Source organism: Hemicordylus capensis, chromosome 3 (genome assembly GCF_027244095.1).
Source record: "Hemicordylus capensis ecotype Gifberg chromosome 3, rHemCap1.1.pri, whole genome shotgun sequence".
Taxonomy (NCBI): domain Eukaryota; kingdom Metazoa; phylum Chordata; class Lepidosauria; order Squamata; family Cordylidae; genus Hemicordylus; species Hemicordylus capensis.
The window spans coordinates 201,953,017-201,973,725 of record NC_069659.1 but is presented as its reverse complement, the minus strand read 5'-3'; the positions used below and the strand labels follow the sequence as shown (position 1 = coordinate 201,973,725).

Below are 20,709 nucleotides of genomic sequence, written 5' to 3'. Positions count from 1 at the left end.
GGAAAAAGGGCGGTTCAAGGAGGAGGAGACAGGTAAGAAGGGTCGCGTTTTGCCAAGTGAACCCTGGGTGGTGGGTCAAAAGAGGTCTCTCCTAATTGTTTGTTCACTTGTTCTTTTCCTAAAATCATTTCGTGCTGGACATCAGCCAATGGCAAATCAAAGAATTTGTATCCATTTCTGCAGGGGTTTCGGGCTTTTTGTGTTGCTGCATTCTAATTAATGTCCCCTGCCTCCTGGAGGGTTTCCATCACTAGAAAGAAGCGCGCACCCCTTTTTTGTGGTACCATTTGTGCTTCTGAAGCTTTACTCTAGAACATTTTTCCGGTGTCCTCTCTTTTTTGATGCACTCTCTCTAAACTATCATCTGACATATGGATAACAAGGGTTTTCTCAACCAATTTCCTCAGAAGTCTTGAAATAGTGAAACTAGTGTCAGAATATATTGCTTGCCTCTGTCTTTGTAAATAACATTTCTTTTTTTTAAGAGAGCGACAATGAACTGTTCTTGAGGCTTCTTGGTTCACTTTTTGTTTTAGCTTTTGCTTTGGATCCACCTCTTTCTGTTTTAAAAACCAAAGTGCCTAGCCATTCCTTGTGTTCTGTTTGGGACTGCTTTGTCTGACAAGCCTGCATTTACCCATAGCTGCAGATTGTAGTCCCATGCCATTCTGCATGCAATTGGATCGTTTTAGTCAAGCATTTGGACATGTCTATCCCACTCCTCCTCTGCGGGGTCTGGTGTGGTCTACATGCTTATGGTTATCCTCACAACCACCCTGTGAGGTAGGGTGGGCTGAGAGCCAAGGTAGTGGTCCCGAAGCACCCAGTAAGTTTCACGGCTGAATGGGGATGGGAACTGGGGACTCCCCAATCCGCGGTCAAGACGGACACCTTACTAAGGGCTGCATGGATGTCTTTGTCACAATGTCCCTTTGAAAGGAAAGCCTTGGTTCTTGTACTTGTCTCTCCTGTTCACCTGCTACACAACGTTACATGTGTCCTGCAAGTTCTGATGTGCCAAAGACAGGGAGAGGAAGGTGGGGTTGCCTTTCTCTTCTTTCCCCAGCCCACTCCACCCTCCTGCAGTCTCTCTAGAAGGGCTCGAAGAGGAGGACGGGCTCCCTGGTTCTCACCTGACTCGTGTCGCAGGGGCATCCCCTCTTGGCGGTGGGGGCCTTTCTGTCCCTGCCTTCTGATACAGTAGAGGGGAGGGCACGGCATCCAGCGAGGACCTGAAGAACACGGCCTCAGGCAGGTCAGGACCTTGGAGATCTCCAGGCAGGGACAGTTGAACAGGAGGGGACACCAGAGCTGGAGTGGTGTTGCTCCAGCCATGTTGACAAGCCCACTGCAGGCTTTGATCTCTTGCCAGCTAGTTAGGGTGGTTGTGCAGCATCCTTCCAGGAAGGCTTTGCTGCTGCTCTGCATGGCAGCCACCATCTGAGGAAATGCATGTTGCGTCCTCTGTGTTCCGAGCCTGTTCTCAACCTTTCTGTCTCAGGTACGAAAGAAGCGGCGTGTCCGGGTGGACCATCGGCGTTTACCTAAGCGGCCCTCTAAAAAAACTGAACATCAGATGCCAGGACCTGTTTACGTAAGTTTTATGCAAGCGTCACATTCCCTCCAGCAGAAGAATGGGGGTCAGAACCCATGGGGGGTGGGCCGCATCCTTGGGCCATGGAGGGATGGAAGATCTTTCTCCCATTCCCCTTGTGCAAGGTGTCCCACTGAAGTGGGGCTGTCAGTTACTGAGGTTTGGGGACTTCCTAACACTGAGTCAGGGATAGGAGGACGGAAGCTATGCCTCCTCCCCCCACTTCTGGGCATCACAGCTGTGCCAGGGCACAGTAGGGAAAGCAAAAGAAGGATGCTGTGGAGAGAGCCATTGATACATCTGGCACTGTCCATCTTGCATCAGTTGGTCCGAAGAGACCCCCTCAGTGGAAGACTTTCCAGGATGAAGCACTCCTCAGTCTTAGGCCAGGGATGGGGTCCATCCGTGCAGAGCATGTCTCTACTCCTTGGGCTCATCCCAGGCCTACTTGCAGACTCTGGTGTAAGGCTTGTGATAAGAGCTTGTTTACCCCACAGACTTCGGTTGGATCAATCTTCACAGCCCTCCTACCCCGCCCCCACTCCAGAGCAAAATTTTTGTTTGGTTGTGTAAGCATTGCCACTGCAGGTCATGGAACAATTCGTACACTCTGAGTAAGACAGGTCTCTCTTTTCAAGACATGACAGAAATAGCTTGGGAAAGAACATGACGGATAGGGTGATCGAATATTCACCCATGCATTTAATAAATGGGATAAGATCATTCTCCAGAATGTTCTCTTCAGCTCTAATCAATGCATTGGTCAGTATTGTTTTCTAAGTCGGCACTTGTGATCCTTTCAGGGCAGTCTTTCCAAATCGTGATCAAATGGGTCGGCTGGTGGGGTAGTGTATGCAGGCACCGTGAGTAAAGGGTGCACCTTGAAGTATAGCTCAGCCCCCAGATGCTGCTGCAGGCCTGTGTTAAGGGCCCTATTCAAGAAGACAACACTTGTGTGCACCTTGTGAAGTTTCAATGGATAACACACCACAGAGCTGTAATCATGGCTATTAGTTGGTGGGACAAGCTCCCAGCCTCTTTCAGGAGCTCTGCACCCTCCCAAGCGCCAATCACATACCAGTCAAAAACCTCATCAGAGAAGAGGGAAAGGAATGCATGGGAGGCGTGTGCAGACTCTGACGGTGTCATCCTACCCAGTACTTTCCCGGAGCATAGGAGCAAAGTTGGAGGAAATGCCTTCAGAGTATCAGGAGGAATCCAGACCTCAGAGCAGTGACCTTGACTCTGTTCCAAGCAGGGGCCATTGGGGCAGAAACCCTTCAGCCTGAGAGCCATTCCCCACTGTGATGACCTTGGCATGGCCCTTTTCTTTTCTCAGTGCTGGGATGGCCCTTTCAGCGAGAAGGAGCCCTCTCGGAAGAGCTCTCTGGGAAGGCTGAAGTTCCAGCATGCCTGCCAACATAGAACAGGGGCTCAAGGGGGTTCCTTTTTCCTTGGGGGAGCACACACACACACATAAACACTCTGGCCTGTGCAGATGGCAGCACTGCACAGTGGGTATGGTCATCCACACATATGGGTCCAGGGCCCTTGTGCCACGTCGTTCCTCCAGTGCTCTCCTGCTGCTCTGAATGTCAGCCACCATCTGAGGAAATGCAGTTCCAGCCCTCCGGGTACCGAGCCTGTGCCCAACCTTTCTCTTGCAGGTGGAACAGCCTTGGCTTACGGAGTGTCTGTCAGAGGGTGACTGCTACTTTAAATGTGGAAAATGGAGTAAAGAAAAACCTGCCCACCACAGGAGGAGACCTCTCAGCGTACGTTCTATGAAATCTTACCTTAATTACAGAAGAGGGATGGGGGCCAGAACCCGAGGGAGGGGGGCTGCATCTGGCACTGTCCATCTAGCATCAGTTGGTTCGCATGTCCTCCCACCCTGGAAGCCTTGTCAGGCTAAGGTGATCTTCTGCCTTAGGCCAGATCTAGGTATGGTCAGTGCAGTAGTCCCATGATCATTCCTGTGACTTAGCTGAGATTTCAGAAGTGGGTCTGTGTCCTTTTCTTGATTTCTTTTAGAAGTTGAGACAAAGTCAAGATGACACAGGGACTCAAGGGGATTCCTTCTCCCTTAAGAGAGCACATACACACCGCCTGGTGGGTCACGGCTAGACAAGCACATGGGGGTCAATGGGGCCGTACACAAAAGATGCTTCCTGACTGCCTCAGGAAGCTCTGGCGGGGGGGGGGGTGGCAAATTATGGCAGGAAGATCAGGACCTTGGGTTGCTCCAGGCAGGGACCATTGAACCAGACGGAGAGACCAGAGCAGGGTAGAGGTTGCCTCAGCAATGTGGACAAGCCCACAGCAGGCTTAGATGACTTGCTGGCTAGTTAGGGTGGCTGTCTAGCACAACAGTTTTGCATTTGTGCAGCATCTTTCCAGCAGCGCTCTGCTGCTGCTCCGGATGGCAGCCACAGTCTGAGATCATGCATCTTCATCCCTCCAGGTACTGAGCCTGTGCTGAACCTTTCTGTTGCAGGTCCAAGATCTTTGGCTCACTATAGGAATGGGTGGATTTCTCCCGGAGCATGAGCGCTGGCTGCAAGAATTTCTCTGTGGCACGATGAGACCTATGCTGGTACGTATTATGCATTCCCTACGGAAGAGGAATGGGGGTAACAACCCAAGGGATGGCCCGCATCCTCAGGATAGGGTGGGAGTGCTAAATCTGCCACCCATTCCACTGGTGCCAGGGGGACCGGTAAAGTTGGGCTATCGGGGTCCAAATATGGGTACTTTTTATGGGACAGGGAAGTTAATCAGAAGAGAATCCCACCTCTCCTTTTCACCCTGGGGGGCTTCACACTGCTGTGCATCACAGCCAAAGCTGCACACAGGCCCAAGAAACAATTTGCTAGGGTTGGAGCTAGACTGACACATTGGGGTGATGGGGAGTGCCACTGAAGAAAAGGCAGCTGAGCAAGATTCTAGCAGGCAGATCAGCACCTTGGATAGCTCTGGGCAGGGACAGTTGCACTGGAGGGAAAAACGGGATCAGGGTAGACCTTGCTTCAGCAGTCTTGACAAGTCCACTGCAGGCTTCGATCTCTGGCTGGCTAGCACAACAGTTTTACCATATACTGAGTGGCAGTATACCGTTGGTCCACCTAGCTCAGTATTGTCTACACAGAGTGGCAGCGGCTTCTCCAAAGCTGATTGTTCAGCATCATTCTAGTAGCACTCTGCGGTTCTGGATGCCAACCACCTCCTGCGGAAATGCATTTTTGGTCCTCGGGGTACTGAGCCTGTGCTGAACCTTTCTGCCTCAGATCCAAGAGCCTCAGCTTGCCCCAAGACTGGGTAGATCTTGCCATGGGAGTGAGCATCATCTAAGAAATCTGAACATCTCATGCCAACACCTACAGTGGGTATTGGAAAGAATCACCCCCTTTGATAGACCTTCAATTCTGGTTCCCTTACATCCTGAAATGAAAACACAAAGAAAATTCCCTTCACCAGCTGTACTTATCCAATGCAACCTAAAACATCCAACTGAGAAACATCACAATTACAGTCCAGAAGAAGTGTCAGAAATAAAAAACAAGAATTACTGAGATTGAAAAAGGATCAACCCCCCCCCCCCATGTCAATATTTTGTTGAACCACCTTTTGCTTTAATAACAGCCTTGAGTCTGTTGGGATACTTCTCTATCAACCTTAAACATCTAGACGGAGCAATATTTGCCCACTCCTCCCTACAGAACTGTTCAAGTTCAAAAGGTGATCCTTTTTCAATCTCAATAATTCTTGTTTTTTATTTCTGACACTTTTTCTGGATTGTAATTGTGATGTTTTTCAATTATATGTTATAGGTTGCATTGGATAAGTACAGCTGGTGAAGGGAATTTTCTTTGTGTTTTCATTTCAGGATTTAAGGGAACCAGAATTTAGAGAATTTAGAGAACCAGTACCCGAATTTAAGGTCTATCAAAGGGGGTGATTCTTTGAAATACCCACTGTAAGACCCAAGAAGTGCTCGGCATTTGAGTTCTAAATCTCTCAAATTCTGCCACATCTCTGACAATACCACCTTGCTTTTGTATTTCCTTCTGTGCTATGCTCTTGATTGGTAAATCTTGAAAACAGCCTCCACTGCAAACTCCAGCCCTGTCCACCACCAAGGCCGAATGGACCCGACCCTACTTTGTGGTAAGCACCCTCCCTTTCCAGGGAATCCTGGGCTCTCTACTCCTGTGGGATGGAGTTTGGCATCTCTCTCTCTCTCTCTCTCTCTCTCTCTCTCTCTCTCTCTCTCTCTCTCATATCCCCCTATTTCTCCAGCAGTATTGGGGACACCTATCTATCACTCTCACGTTTCCAATGCTTCTTTATCTTCTCATTCTGTACTGCAAGATCATCTTTATCTTGCCATCCTCTTCACTTTCCATACATGTAGAGATCTCTAGTTGCTTCAGTTTCCGGGTTTCAAGGGTTGTTGCAGTGGTGGTGGTGGAGATGATGAGAACAACAACGAAGAATTACATGTGTAAACCTGACTCTGACTTGGCTGGCAAATGGCTCTTTTGTTCCCCCAGGAGACAGACCCTAACCACCCCAATCTGTCCTGTGGCCCTGACCGGAGAGCAGTGCACTTACAGCAGGTGGGCCGAGCAAAAGTCCTGAGGCGCTTCCGCAAGCTGGCTGAGGTGAGGAAATCAGAAATACACAGACCCCCACTGAGAACCAAGAGCAATGGGGCAAGTTTTTCCCTGCGCTCAGCCCCTTTGCTGAATTGTATGGCTTGGCTAAGGCAGAATTCAGGGGGTCTTGGCCTGGGTGCCGTTGGAACTGGGTGTGGGCAGGAGGAGATTGGGGCCCCCCTCCATACTCTCCCAGTCCCAGCACAAAAGCACCACCTCCACCCTGTGGGAAGCACTGCCCCTCCAGCACGGGTGTGCCTAGACTGGGTAGAGTACTAGCAGCTTCTCCTTTTCCAAGCCAACATGGCCATCCTCATGTTCCACCATGGCCTGGGAAGCTCACGGCTCCCTGGTAGATCCCAGTAGACCCTCTTCACACCTTTCTTCCTGCCCTTGAATCCATCCAGGAGAACGTATCTCCAGTTTGTATATGAGACCCAAGAAGTGCTCGGCCTTTGAGTGATTAATCTTTCAAATTCTGCCAAATCTCTGAGAATATCACCTTGTTTTTGTATTTCCTTCTGTACTGTGCTCTTGATTGGTGAATCTTGAAACCAGCCTCCACTGGAAACTCCAGCCCTGTCCACCAGCAGGACCGACCCAACCCGTCCCTACTTTGTGGTAAGCAACCTCCCTTTCCAGGGAATCCTGGGCAATCTAGTTCTTGGGGGCAGAATTTGGCATCTCTCCCTCCCTCCCTCTCTCTTTCTCAAAAGAAATGCCACAGACCTCATCTGCCCACATGTTTTAAGTATAGCCCCCTATTTCTCAACCAGTATTGGAGACACTTATTTATCTCTCAAACGTTTTCAATGCCTCTCTATCTTCCCATTCTCTACTGCAAGATCTGGCTTAGCTTCAAACTTCATCTTCCTTCCTCTTCAGTTTCCATACATGCAGGGGATCTCTGGTTGCTTCTGTTTCTGGGTTTCAAGTGCTCCTGCAGTTATGAGGATGATTGATTTCATGTATATAACAGACTAGGAACATAGGAAGCTGCCATATACGGAGTCAGGCCATTGGTCCATCTTGCTCAGAATTATCTACACAGACTTTCAGCAACTTCTCCAAGGTTGCAGGCAGGAATCTTTCTCAGCCCTACCTTGGAGATGCAAGGGAAGGAACTTGGAACCTAGATGCTCTTCCCAGAGCAGCATTCTCTTCCCCGGAGGGGAATATCTTACAGTGCCCAAACTTCTAGTCTCTGTCTTGGTTGACGAATGGCTCTTTTATTCCACCAGGCTCCCCAAAACCAACAGGTCTGCCTTACCTGTGGCCTCGACCCCACAACAACATTTTTAAAAAAGAAAGGGAGGTTCGAGACATTGAAACGCTTTCGTAAGATGAATGAGGTGAGGAAATCAGAAGACAACGGAGTACCAAGTTCTCTGGGACAAGTTTTTCCCTGCGCTCTGCCTCTTTGTGGAAGCGTGTGGGTTGTCTAAGGCAGGCCCCAGAAGGGCCTTGGCAGTCTGGAAAGTGGGGAGGAGGTGAGAGCTGGTCTGGTGGGCGCCTCGGGGACATCTTGCCCCCTTGGAAGAGGACAGCAGCTCCTTCCAAGCACAAGTGCAGATTACTCCATTTTCAAAGTCTGCATGCCTTGGTGAAGACCAGGGAGTAGGTGTGGAGGAAGAGCCTCTTGGGAAGTGTCGCCTCGGTGTGCAGCAGCTGTGAAAAGGACAATTTCCATGCAAAGGTTCACCAGGAAGGGGACTGAGAACAGAGCTGCTAATATCATCACCCCTTGAGACATCCACATTTGGAGTCATATTCTGTATAGTTCTGGTCACCATATCTCTCAGAGGACATTCTGGAGGTATGAAAGGCACAGAAGAGGAAACCGAGAGGATCAGGGGGCTGGAGCACCTCCCTTATGAGGCTCAGTTTCCACATCTGGGGCTTTTTAGTTGAGGGGAGAAGGCAACGAAGGGGAGCCACGATCGAGGTTTATCAAATGATGCCTGGTGTCTAGAACGTGGAGAGTGAGAAGAATTTCTTCCCCTCCCATTAGACTGGAACCAGTGGCCATCTCACGAAAATGATTGCCACGTCATTCAGGAACAGCAGAAGGGAGTCCTTATGGACACAGTGTATCATGAATCTAGGGAATACTCTGCCACGGGATGCGGTGCTGGCCACCAGCTTGGAGGGCTTTAAAGGGGACTCTGACCATTTCACAGAGGACAGGCCTATCCATGGCCACTAGTCTGGACAGCTGTAGGTCACCTCCAGGCTCAGAGGCAGGATGCCCCTGAGTAGCAGTTGCAGGGAGCCGTGGCAGGGGAGGGGGCAGGCCTTCACCTCTGGCCTGGGGGCTCCCCAGAGGCAGCAGATGTCCAGGGTGGGAAACAAGAGGCAAGACAGGATAGCATTTCTTTCCTGAAGGATCTCCTCTGAAAAAGGGCAGGGTCAGCGAAGACCCCCTCCTTGTGCAGCCATTAAAACTCATCTTCACTCATGAATCCTTTGTCTGGGATGACATCCTCATGTCTCTCTCTTTTCTACCTTTAGAAGAAGAGCAGGAAGAGGAAAAGGCCATATGATCCAGGAGAAGGCCCAAGGTAACTTTGTTTGAAGCTTTCCTGATGTGTAAATCTCCACCTCGAAAGGAAGGCCGGGGTGGGGTGGGGGATTTGAAGCACAGCCAGAGCTTTGGTCCTCCCAGACCAGGAGTGGCATCAACGACTAGCAGCAGCTCTGCAGGGTCACAGGCAGAAAAAATAACATGGCCCGGGGCAGAAATATCTTGTGGGGTCCTCCGCGATACATCAAGGTGGTTCCTGCCCTCCGGCATCCGGACGACTCTCCCTTTCTGGCCTGGGGTTCTGGCGTGGCTTCTCCCTGATCCACCTTTTGTCCACAAGGGGGAAACGTTCTTGGATGGGGGAGCATTTGTTCACCTGAGTAGTGCCCACCCTGCGCCATGGGAAGGGGTACAGGTTGGTCAGCTCCACGGAGATGTGGGAACTAGGCCTGAGGCCGGGCCTGAAAGCCATGGGGCTGGGATCGGTGCTTTCCTGGATCTGAACGGGCGGAAGCCTGCAGAGCAAACCCGGGCCAGCCGCAGGGACTGATTCCTTTCCTCCTCTCTCTTTTGCAGGATCAAACGGAGGAGAATCTGGCCCTAGTGACGTTTGTATTTCATGTTATTACATATACTTCTTGTTATTATAGATCCAAGGCAACTTGTACAAAATCCCCCTCCCCTTGGCCTCGTGCGGAGGGGAGGGAGTTTGTCCCAGCCCTGCCCCGCATGAGGCCCAAGTAGCGGGCCGATTGGATCCCTTGAAATTGGAGGCGTGGTCTCGGCCGTAATCGGCCGATCCACGCCCCAAGCTCTTCAGTTTTGCCTTGGCAATCCCCTCCCTCCCTTCCTTCCCTGATGCAGAGCGGGTCTAGCGGCTGGTCGCCTGCGGGGGCCGAGTAGGAATTTTTTGCTCTCAACGCATTGGCCACCGTTGGGGGTTTTTTCGCCTACTCCGTTCTGTACTCAGGTGTTTAGTTAGAGGTAGAGTTGGCAGTAACAGTGCGGGCTGAGGGGTAAGTTGAGGGTTAGAATATCGGTGAGCACCCTTGGATCTTTAAAGGTTGATTGGTCAATTGCTCCTTTGTGGCCTGTGCGGCACGGGGAGAATAGATTGCCATGAAACCTGCTTCAGGACTTCACCAACCTTTGGGCTGTGCAGTCCAGGGTGGGTGAAGACCTTGAAGTATCCAGATCCCCTCTTCTAAAGGGGGCGGTTGGCTCTGAAGGAATTAGGCGGGGCGTACCTGCCTGTTTCCTGAGCCAGGGTGTGTCGCCCAGTGAGGCGATGGGTAGGACGTTAGAGTCCTAGCCCGAGCCTAAGGGCCCGCACTGTTCTCTAAGGGTGATTAATCACCTGGCATTCTAGTCTGCCAGGTCTGTTGTTTCTTTAATAAAATTGTGGTCCTTTCACCCATAAAAAGTCTACGTCTCTTCTTGGGCTGGGGTCTGGGGACAACCTACTATTTGTTTCTTTATTTACGTCTACTCCTACTTGGATTGATATGCTGTTGCTATACTGGAACTGCATTTGACCTGACCACTGTGAAACCGCCTTCCGCTGCCATTGCTTCACCATATTTAAAGCAGCAAGTAGTTCCAAAGGACTTGCTTCTATGTCTTCATCCTTTTTGACCATCCACACTTTTTATAGTACCTGCATAAGTCTTTTCAAAAAGAAAGCTGGTTTACTAGCACAGAAAGGATCAGTTTGAGCAGGTTCATCAATGTCCTTGAAGGTGGTCTTTGTGGGCATGAAGCCAAATGTGAAGAAACTGAATTGGTTCCTATACTAATATCGATGTGAAGCCTACTTAATTTCTAAGGACATCTTTGTGCCCTGGTTTTATATACTTGTTTCTCTCAATGGATTTCATTATTTATTTATTATTACTATTAGTATTAATAAGGTATTGTTGTTCTTGAATAAAATCCGTTACTAAAAACATTTTCCTCCAGTATGTGTCTCTTTTGAGGCTTCATGGTATGGTATGTCACTCAAGGTAAAGCAAAGGACCATAAAAAACATTCTCCGGAAGGACTGACATGATGAAGCCCATCTGGGTTAGAATGGGGGGAGCTTTCTTCCACACTGGCTGCCGTTGGGAAATGCCGAACAGGTTTTTAGCACTTTGCCCCTTGTTCACCCACACCGGAGCACTCTGGCATCAGATGCTTTTCTTCCTCTCTTCTCTTTGGACCGGCAAAACAAAGACCCGAAATTCAAGCACCCAATCTTGGGCAGAGAGTCAGGCTCAGGGCATCTGGCAGGTTGTTTTGTCCAGATTCAGCAGGAGAAACCTCCCTGAGATCTCTGCGCAGGAGAAGCGTCTGTGGTTTGGGTCTAGGTTAAACACTGGCCTGCATTCATTGCGCACATGCAAGTTTCGGGTAACTGCAGTGTGGTTATTTCTATTCGAAATGGATGGTGTAAAAAACAAACAAACCCCAAAGCAGAATAAAGCACCAGGGTTGCCCTAATCATGTGGATAATGGGGAGAAAGGTATGTGGTGTGGGGGTGAGGGACGGCCATGCACCCTACAAGAAAAGAAAAAACAAGTGTCTTCAAAATAGCTGTAGAAATTAAAATGAATTGCAAAACCACATCATATGCCGGAATGCACCACAGATCTGGGGGAGGAAGAGGCTGCCACAGGGTCTCCCCAGTCCCTAACGAGGCCATCCAAGGCTGCAGCCCGCGTGGGGCAGGACCCTTGTTTGGAGTGACAAGGACACTTCCGGAGGTCTGGTGGGCAAAGGATGTGTTTTCCCGTCCCCACCCTCCCCAGACCTTCCCCAAAACCAGCACAGAGAAGGCCCCGTCCTGCGTGTATGACAATTGAACTTCAGAAGGGATGGGCACATAGAGCAAGGTATTCTCAACAGATCTTGTGTGCTGGGAAGCTTCACTTGGCAGAAGGCCGTGCTTCAAGGAGCCGGGTCCCAGACATGGCAGCTGTGTGAGATGGGTGTGCGAAAAGATTGCTCCGGGAGCTGGAAGGGATGAGGTCGTAGCTCAGTGGTCGAGCGGATGGAGTCCTAGCTCAGTGGTGGCTCTGGGCATTCAGAAGGTCCCAGATCCCATCCCTGCTGTATTCTCCAGGTAGGCTGGGGAAGAGTTCCTGCCGGAAACCTTGGGAAAGCCGCTGCCTGTCAGTGTAGCCCATCCCAAGCTAGATGGACCAAGCATTGGGGGATCATAGGGCGGTAGCTGAGTGGAAGTGCATCTGCCATGCAGGAAGAAGGTCCCAGGTTCCATCCCCGGCAGCATCCCCAGGAAGGCTGGGAAAGCATCTTCCTGAAAAGCTGGATGGACCAGTGGTGTGATAGGGCAGCTTCATAGGAGTGTGAGGACAGACAGGAGAAACCTTGGATGCAGAGAAGGGAGAAGGAGTGAAATCAAGGATGGGTTACCTGGTACAGCCATGGAGCTGTTGTTGGTGCTGACCCAGAGAAACAGGCTTTCTCATCTGCCCTCCTCATCTGGCCAGTGGCATCACCTCTACCAGATCTGCATTATTCTCCTCGAAGAGTTGTATTAACTCTTCTGTCCAGCACCCCCTGCTGGCTGATTCTGGAATATCCAGCCAAATGTGGCCTAGATCCAATGGGGTCTGTGCTTATGCTCTTTCCCCACAAAGCAGGGTTCTCCCACTTGGGTCCCCAGACACTGTTGGAACATCACTCCCATAATCCCCAGCCACAATGGCCACAGGAGATCTGGGGTTCTCGCATTCCCAGATGGCCAACAGGGAGAATCCCAGCCATAAGAGCTCTGCAAAGACCTTCTGGTGGAAGAGGCCATGGCAGGACCAGAAATCTCCTTGCTTTCCCCTCTGAAAAATGCATTCACAAAAGGCAAGAGAGAAAGAATTCTGGCACTGCATACTGAAAAATAGCAGTGTTTCTTTTCAAACTGGCAAGCCCTCCCTTTGGAATCATGAGAAGAATCAATTGCACGATGGCGATTCAGGGAGATTAAGCATCCCAGCCTTGTTCAGGAGCTGTGCGTGCTCCAGTTCGGTGAGCCTGTGCGAGGGGACAAGCCAGGTCGGTTTGGGAGAGAGGCGCTGGCATGGATGGTGCTGTCCCACCCTGCTCTGGTGCCCAGCACTTTACCCAGGTGGGAGGAAATGCCGCCAGAGGCAGCCCCTCCCCCTCCGACCTTGCTGGTCATCAAGAGGACCGGATCACCAAATGGGAGCACCCACCACAGCTCCCAACTAGGGTGGGCTGCTTGGCCTGCCCCGATCATGTGGATCTTGGAGATTCCCAGACGGAGACAGAGAGCTGGGGATTCCAGACGGAGTATTTGGTGAACCTGTTCCACTTGCACAGATGAAAGATGCTCCCTGAGAACTTCGAGGCCTCCACTCGCCCATCTGCTTGCAAAACCCAAAAGGACCTTCCCATCCATTCCCTGCTCTGGGTGCTGCTGGAGGGGAGGAGATGTGGGGGTGGGGCCCTGACTGAGATCATGCAGGGGCTCTACTCAGCAGCAGCAGCAGCAGCAGCAGCAGCAGCAGCAGCAGCAGAAGGTCTGGGGAGGAGACCCACCCGAAAGGGCATCCCCTTTTCCGCCATGAGGAAAACAGCCTCTTCCAAAGTCTAAATTCATCGAAGGCTAAGCAGATGCTTGGACTTCCCACAAAGCTCTCAGTTTGCTTTTGGACAGCCAGCTTTTGGGATATTTGAATACAAGTCAGTCTGGCTTTTGGTTTAGGGCCACCGCAGGAAGTCTCCACTTGCATGAAGTATCAGCATCCAGAGCAGGGAAAGCTGAAGGCAGAAAACGGAAGCAGCAGGACATGCATTTCAGTTCTCCAGGGGAGAGCTCCAGTTCTCAGCGGGTCTCCGTCCTCCCTCCCTGGAAGTGGAACTTCTCTTCCAGGTCTCACCCCATACACAACGGCCGGAGTTCCCTGTATTGGGTCCCCTGATGTGGCTGGACTACAACTCCCATTATCTTCTGCTGCTGCAATGTCCTTTGTGGCAGTGGATGATTGGGGGAGTTGTAGCCAGGGGTGAGACATCTCAATTTGGTTGGGGGGGGGGATGCACCGCATGGCATATGGGAGGCCTTGGGGTAGTAAGCATGACTAGTCCCCTTTGCTAAGCAAGGTGCACCCTGGTTTGCATTTGCATGGGAGATTCCAGGTGAGCAGGGCAAGACTTTCCCCTTAGGGGATGGGACGCCACCTGCATGCAGAATAAGCACCACCACTTGGGGAGCGGTTCTGCTCTCCCACAGCGGCAGCGGCAGCAAGCCCCACCCCCGAGGAGGAGGAGGAGGAGAAAGAGGAGGGGAGGGGCTGCTGCAGCCGAGGCCAAGCTGGGGTGGGCGGGGAAATGGGAGGAGCCAGTGGGGAGGGAACTCGGCCCCGGGAGGAGGAGTTAGAGCGTCCTCCCTCTTCGCAGCCAGTTGCCCAGGCTGGGTGGGGGCGGGAGGGGGCGGGGCTTAAGGGGCGGGGCACATCCCCACACGAGGAGGAAGGAAGCCACGCCCCCTTCTCAGTCCGGTCAGGCGGCCCCTCACGGGAGTGGGAGACAAGACCCCCGAGAAAGAGGAGGGGAAGGAGGGGGAGCCACGCCCCCCACAGAGCACACACACCCGTCCTGAGAGCCCCGCCCTCTGCAATGGGGGGGCCAAGAGGGAGACCCAGGGGCGTCACTACCATGAGGCAGGGGGAGGCAGTCGTCTGGGAGCCCCACTGCCTGGAGGGGCCCCCCAGAGACCCCTCACCTGACTCCCCATGGCCCCCTGCCCAGCCCCCAGACCCTTCAGCCCCTTGCCCTCTTGGCCCCCTCTCCTGCTGGTCCTCCTGCTCGGCCATCCAAGCAGCAGGCAAGCTGCTTTTCTCCCGGGCGCCTCTCAGCGGATGGGCGGGTGGGCGGGGCTTGCAGGGAGGCCTCCGTGTAGGCCTCCGTGAAGCCTGGATTCGAGTAGGCTGGCCAGCCCCAGGAAGAAGGCTGGCCGTCAGAGGGGCCACCCCAGTTTTCTGCAGCAGACCCTCTTCCCAGGCCAGACAGCTCAGCCTTGGCCAGGTAGAAGATGAATTCCTTTCTGTGGTTCCCCCCACCCCCTCCAGGGAGGGATCTGCTTGCCATGGGGCTTGGATGGGGGGTGGGGAGACTGAGAAGTCTCTGGATATTTCATTGAAAACTGAGTGGGAAATGTGCTGGCTTCAAAAAACCCTCTAAAAAGCCCGATAAGTGGCTTGTTTCATGGCAGGAAATTACAAAAACTTCTGGAACAAATTTATGTATGTATTCATTCATTCATTAATTCATTCATTCATAAATACACTTATGTTCAAGTTGTTTTGCAACCCAGGTCTGAGTGAGAACTGAGACATGAGTGAGAACTGTGACGCATGTGTTGTGCTTTTATGTTTTCCCCCCTTAGGGTCAATCTGGCCAACATGGGAATGCAGCACCTCCATTCCAGAGGAGATGTGTGTTAAAGGGCTTTAAAAGCCTCTTGTGAAAAACCTCCTGGAATCAAACTTGACTGAATTGGTTCCGAATTCTGAGAAAACAGACATAGGCTCACCCTGCATGGTTGAAAGTCTCCTTTGCTAATCTGCAGCAAGGGGCCCATTTTAATCATTAGTGTTTCTAGTGTGTTCTAGGCATTAAAAGTAGCACCAATATATAGTATTCAATGTATATCACTATATATTGTGAAGTGTGTGTGTATTCAGTGAAATGTATTTCTTGGCAGCATACTTATTTTGAAATATCAGACTTAAATCCTTGGAAGCCTGGGGTGTGTGGAGGCCCTGGACTTGGGGGGGGGCATATTAAAATCTCTTCTCAGGGCCCACTCCAACCTTGCTACGCCCCTGAGCACATTCAGCTCCGCTCTTAGAGCTCTACTTCGAAAAGGGAGCACAATGCAGAGAGCTTCACGATTGAAAAGGGAGCTGCATCTGCTGTCCACAGAGCCACCACCGGGTATTACTTGCTGGCAGACTGGAAGTCGCTTAGATGAACTTCAAGCTCAAATCCTTGGTTTTGCAAATACACCATATGAAAAAGGAATTTTTGACTTGGAAATAGTTGTGCCTGAAAGGTATCCATTTGAGCCTCCAAAGATGCGCTTCCTGACTCCTTTTAAAAAAGGTTTTACTCCCATATAATTCTTCTCTTCTCATTTGCTCAATTTTGTACATCTGTTTTTTGTATGTTTTGAATGAGGACAGAAATGTGAGAATAAAAGCCCCCTGCTTACTGGGCAAAGAGGCACCTTTTTCTCTTTGTAAACCGCCCTGAGCCATTTTTGGAAGGGAGGTATAGAAATCAAATTATTATTATTATTATTATTATTATTATTATTATTATTATTATTATTATTATTTTATTATTTTATTATTTTTATTTTTATTTTTATTATTATTATAACATTTCTCGGCGGGGGGGCCCATTTAAGAATCTTGTCTCAGGGCCCACTCCAACCTAGTTACGCCCCTGGGGAGACCCCCGGGAAACTCCCGCTCGGCCCACCTCTCTCTGGGGAGGGCCGGTTCCGAGGCTGCTCTTTTTCTTCCCCCTCTGCCAGGTTGGGCGGAGGAGCAGCCAAGAGAGGGCGGGGCAGTGGGGAGAAGGCGGGGCTGGCCGTGCCGGGCTCCCTCCCTCCTCGCCGCCCAGCCCAGCCCACTCGGCCACCCCCCTGCAAGGTGAGCAGCGGCAGCAGCAGCAAAGAAGCTGGGCGGAGGGAGGAGGACGGAGCGATCCCGCTTCAGGCTCCCTGCTCGCCCCGCACCACCAGCCGGACAGCTGCCTGGAGGAAGGGGGCTCAGCAGCAAGCAGCAGCCAAAGCCAGCAGGAAAAGAGCTCTGCAGCCCATGATGGGTGCCCCACTGGCGGCCGCCCCCACGTGCTCTGGGGCTGCGAACCCTCCTCGGTCTGTGCACCGTCGCCCTCCCGCTCCCTCCGTTCAGCCGAGCCCGGCTGTGGGGCTGCTGCTGCCTGTTGGGTCCTTGCCTGAGTGGAGAGCCTGGAGGGCAGGGCAGAGACCGGCAGGGAAAGGACTCAGGATGCCGGGCGCCACAGACCTCAGGAGAGGCCTCAACCATCCCCTGGTGGTGGGGGCTCAGGAGGGGACCCACTTCCTCCTCTTGTGCTGGCCACTGAGAGGAGCAGCTGCCCACGATTCTTTCTGTCCCTTGCAGAAGAGCAGGGGAAGGAGGAGCCCCGCAGTCTGATGAGGATGATCACAACAGGTAAAGTCAAACTCACCTGGTCCACCCAGATGATAATAATTGGTTATAATTGGTGGGATAAGGAGAGTGTTTACAGTGCCAGAGCTCATAGCTGAATCCCGGAGACACACAGATGTGTGCACAGGGTCAGGGATGTCCCGCAATCTTCCCTCCAGGGTTGCCCATTCTTGTAGCAGGCCAGCCTGAAGAAGGTTCTCCAATGAGGCAAGGCAGCGAGATGCGCAAAATCTCTAGCAGGACAGGAGTAAAGCTGCTGGGGGCAGAATTCTCCAAAGAATTCCAAAGCATTGGGGCCAAGCTCAGGTCTCTTTGCAGGCCACTGTCCCATATATTCATCTTGGCTTTCTGGTATCCCAGAGATAACGAGTATTGAGAGGGACACCCAGAGATAGATCATTTTTCCAGCAGGTTGGAAATGAGTCTCCCAGACAGTGTTTCTGCTGCCAAACCAATTGGGGGAAAGATCAATTGAAGCCAAAACTCAAGAGATGCAGCCAAGCAGGAGCGGCAATTGAGGTGAAACCAGATCCTAACCATAAGGAGGAGGCATTGGGGGCACAACACAGCACTGAACAAATTATCCTCGGTAAGGTGAATGATCTCAAGGCAATTCTAATTGCGATAGACAGACCCCACTTTCCTTCCTCCTGCCCAAACAACCTGAAGAGTGAGCATTCAGTGACATGCAGCTGAATCATGTTCTGTACAGTTCTATCAAGCAGGGGTCCCAACCCTGTACAAGAAGAGTACCCGTCCCATGGCAAACCTTCAGCTCAGGTACCCCATAGCAGCAACTGAGTGTGTGTTTGTGGATTGTAAATGTGGCCGTTATGAGACAGGAGACGCCAGTCACTGACTGATATCCAGATATTACTCATGAGTACTCTCATTGAAATTAATGGGCCAGGTTTACATGTCCCATTTCAATGAGACAGATGATGAGGAACTGAATCTGGATGCAAGTCAGGGATTGGAGCAGCCCATCTCACAACTGTCACCTTCTAAGAGTGTGTGCGTGCTCTCCAAAAAACACAACAGGGGGTTGGGTGGGGGCGACTCCAGTCACTGGCTCGTGACTATTTCTGTCCCCTCCCAAGTTGCCAAGAAGCCGTCTCATGGAAGTCTTGTCCGGTCCATGTCAAGGGGAGTGCTCGGTGCGAGGCTGGGGAGAAGGAGAAGAAGGGGATGCAGAGCTTCAGCACCCAGCTGGCTGCAGCCTGGGGAGGGGCAACCTCGGGGCAAGAGGACCCCCTGGGAGCCCTCCCAGTCTTTTTGCTTGGGAGAGGCAGCTTGTTCTGAGCCAAGTGGATTCCTGCAAGAGCAGCTGCTGGCATCCTTTCTCCAGCCAATCCTCGTTAATCCTCCATCTTTTCCATTTCCCCCAGGACACTGTAGGACTCGAAAGAATTCCTTCTCAAGCCCGAATCCAGAGGGGCTCAGCTGGACACATGGCAGTGGCCTCTGCTTCTCAAGGGGCAGAGAAGGGCAACTCATCTCTTCCTAGGAATGGTCACGATGAAATGTATTGCATTCTAGCTGCGCACCATTTTACAAAAAGAAACCCAAATCTTCCCATTAGAACTAGTTTTCAAAGTTCCATTGAAACGATCTTTGATGTATGCATTTAATTGTGCTGGCGATAAACAACTTTGAAACTCGTTCCCTCTGGGGTGAAAAGGGTTCTTTTGAGAGCCAGCGTGGTGTAGTGGTTAGAGTGCTGGGCGAGGAGCAGGGAGATGGGATCTCCGTTCAGCCTTGAGCCTCACTGGGTGACTCTGGGCCAGTCACTTCCCTCTCAGCCTAACCTGCCTCACAGGGTGGTTGTGGGGGGAAGCAGAACCCTGTTCACTACACTGGGCTCCTTGGATATAAAGAGAGTGACATCAATCCATGCGGGGCTCTCGGTGGCAGCTAGTCCTGATGGCTGGAGGCTACCTCCAGGCTCAGAGGCAGGGCCCCTGTGAATACCAGCTCCAGGGGAGCAACAGCAGGAGAGGAGGCATGCCGTCATCTCCTGGTGGTGAGCTTCCCAGAGGGCTCCACTGGTGCGCTACTGTGGGGAACGGGAGGCTGGACTCGAGAGGTCTTGGGTCTGATCTAGCAAGGCTGCTCTTCTATTCTCTCGGGGAGATGTTGCTGCCGTTAGCTGAGAGCAGAAACTGCCAGCCCCACTGAGCTCTCAGAAGGGACCGAGCAACTTGTAACTCGTGTATCGTTTTCAAAAGCTTGATCTGGCAAGCTTTCATGAAAGAAAATCTTGCCGAGAGAGAGGGAGATCTGGGATGAGAGGTCTGTGGTAGTTCTGGCCCCAAGCAATTGGCCCAGTCCTGCAACCAAGCGCAGGAGCACTTTTGGATTTGCGTATTGGCTGGTTGGTTTTTGGAGTCCTTGTCTAATGGGTCGGTGTCATTGTTGAAGAGAATCTGTTTCATGGTGGTTGCAATATTGGTGTTGATTTTGGTTTACTTTGGGTTTTGCAGGGATTTGACAAGCTGAACCTAAGGACAGCCCACTACACACCCCTTCCCTCCAGCTGCAATCACTTGAAAAGAGAGACTGCTGAGTATGTGAGGCAAGATCCTCGGCAGACTCAGAGTACATCTTGCCCCTGCTGTGTTTTTCCTGCAACTTGGTCATGGCATTCAGTAATTGGAATGAGTCCAGAGCGTCTGAAACCCACGAGCGTAAATGGGGGGTGACGTTCCTCTCCCTCCCTGCACGGTAAGCTCTAGGGGTGGGGTTCATGGACTGACTTGGGCAGATTGGCCACGTGTCTATTCCAGGATCCCAGGGCATGGGGGCGCTGCAGGGAAAGGACATCGCTTTCCCACCCATCCCATCGAGACACATGCCTGTTTAGTCTTTTTAGTCTTTTCTGGTTGCCAGCTTTGCAACCTCGCTGCAGACCTGATTGTTGTGGCATGATGTGGCCTATCTGCTGCTGTGCCATCCAGTCTAGAACTGTGTGTGTCCTTGCCTGGAAAATGATGGGTTGCCTCTCTAGAAGAGTGACAGCTTGGGTACCAAAGAGTTGATCTCTCCCATCGTGTTGTCGGTCAGCAATGCCGTGACCTTCTATGCTGTCTGGAAACCCTGGTTGCTCCCTCCTGCAAGTCTGAAGGTTCCAAGGGAACTCTTCTTTGGCCGTTACTTCAAACCTTCTATTTAGACTAAAAAGCATCTGAAGTCTCAAAACATGGAGCCAATTAAAACAAGGCTTAGCACATCCAGCTCTGTCCATGTTGGTCTCTCTTAGAGCAGGAGTTCTTCAGCCTGGGTTGCCAGAGGTCATTTGAATTCAACTTCCACCATCCCCTGCCACAGTGGCCTTCAGGGGTGATGATGGGAGTTGTAGTCCAAGAACATATGGGGACCCAGTTGGAGAACCTTTGAGAAAGAAAGCAAGTCATATAGAGAGTTTCCAAAACTACAGTGATTCATTGGGGTGATATTGGTTCTGACTGGAAGATCTTGCCAGACTCCACAGGTAGAGAAAACAGTCTCTTCCTAGCCATAATGGGCCATTTTCCAGCTTTCTTCTCTTCTCCCTCTCCCCCTCCCCTATAGTTTTTAATAAGGGCTTCTCTTTTGCGTATAGCAATTCTACAAAGCTGATGAATCTTTATATACCGCCTCTCAAGTTCCCAAAGCGGTTGACATAGGTATAAATTAAGTTCATTAACTCACTAAAAATAAATTTTATTGAT

At 51.4% G+C, this 20,709-nt stretch overlaps 1 long non-coding RNA gene across 1 annotated transcript; it reads left to right on the top strand.

The window, feature by feature from the left end:
- Nucleotides 1-14,685: 14,685 nt before the first annotated feature.
- Nucleotides 14,686-20,664, top strand: LOC128351669 (uncharacterized). The gene is made up of 3 exons (XR_008319962.1): nucleotides 14,686-14,822; nucleotides 19,483-19,723; nucleotides 20,601-20,664. It is a non-coding gene; the product is annotated as an uncharacterized LOC128351669 (long non-coding RNA).
- Nucleotides 20,665-20,709: the final 45 nt, after the last annotated feature.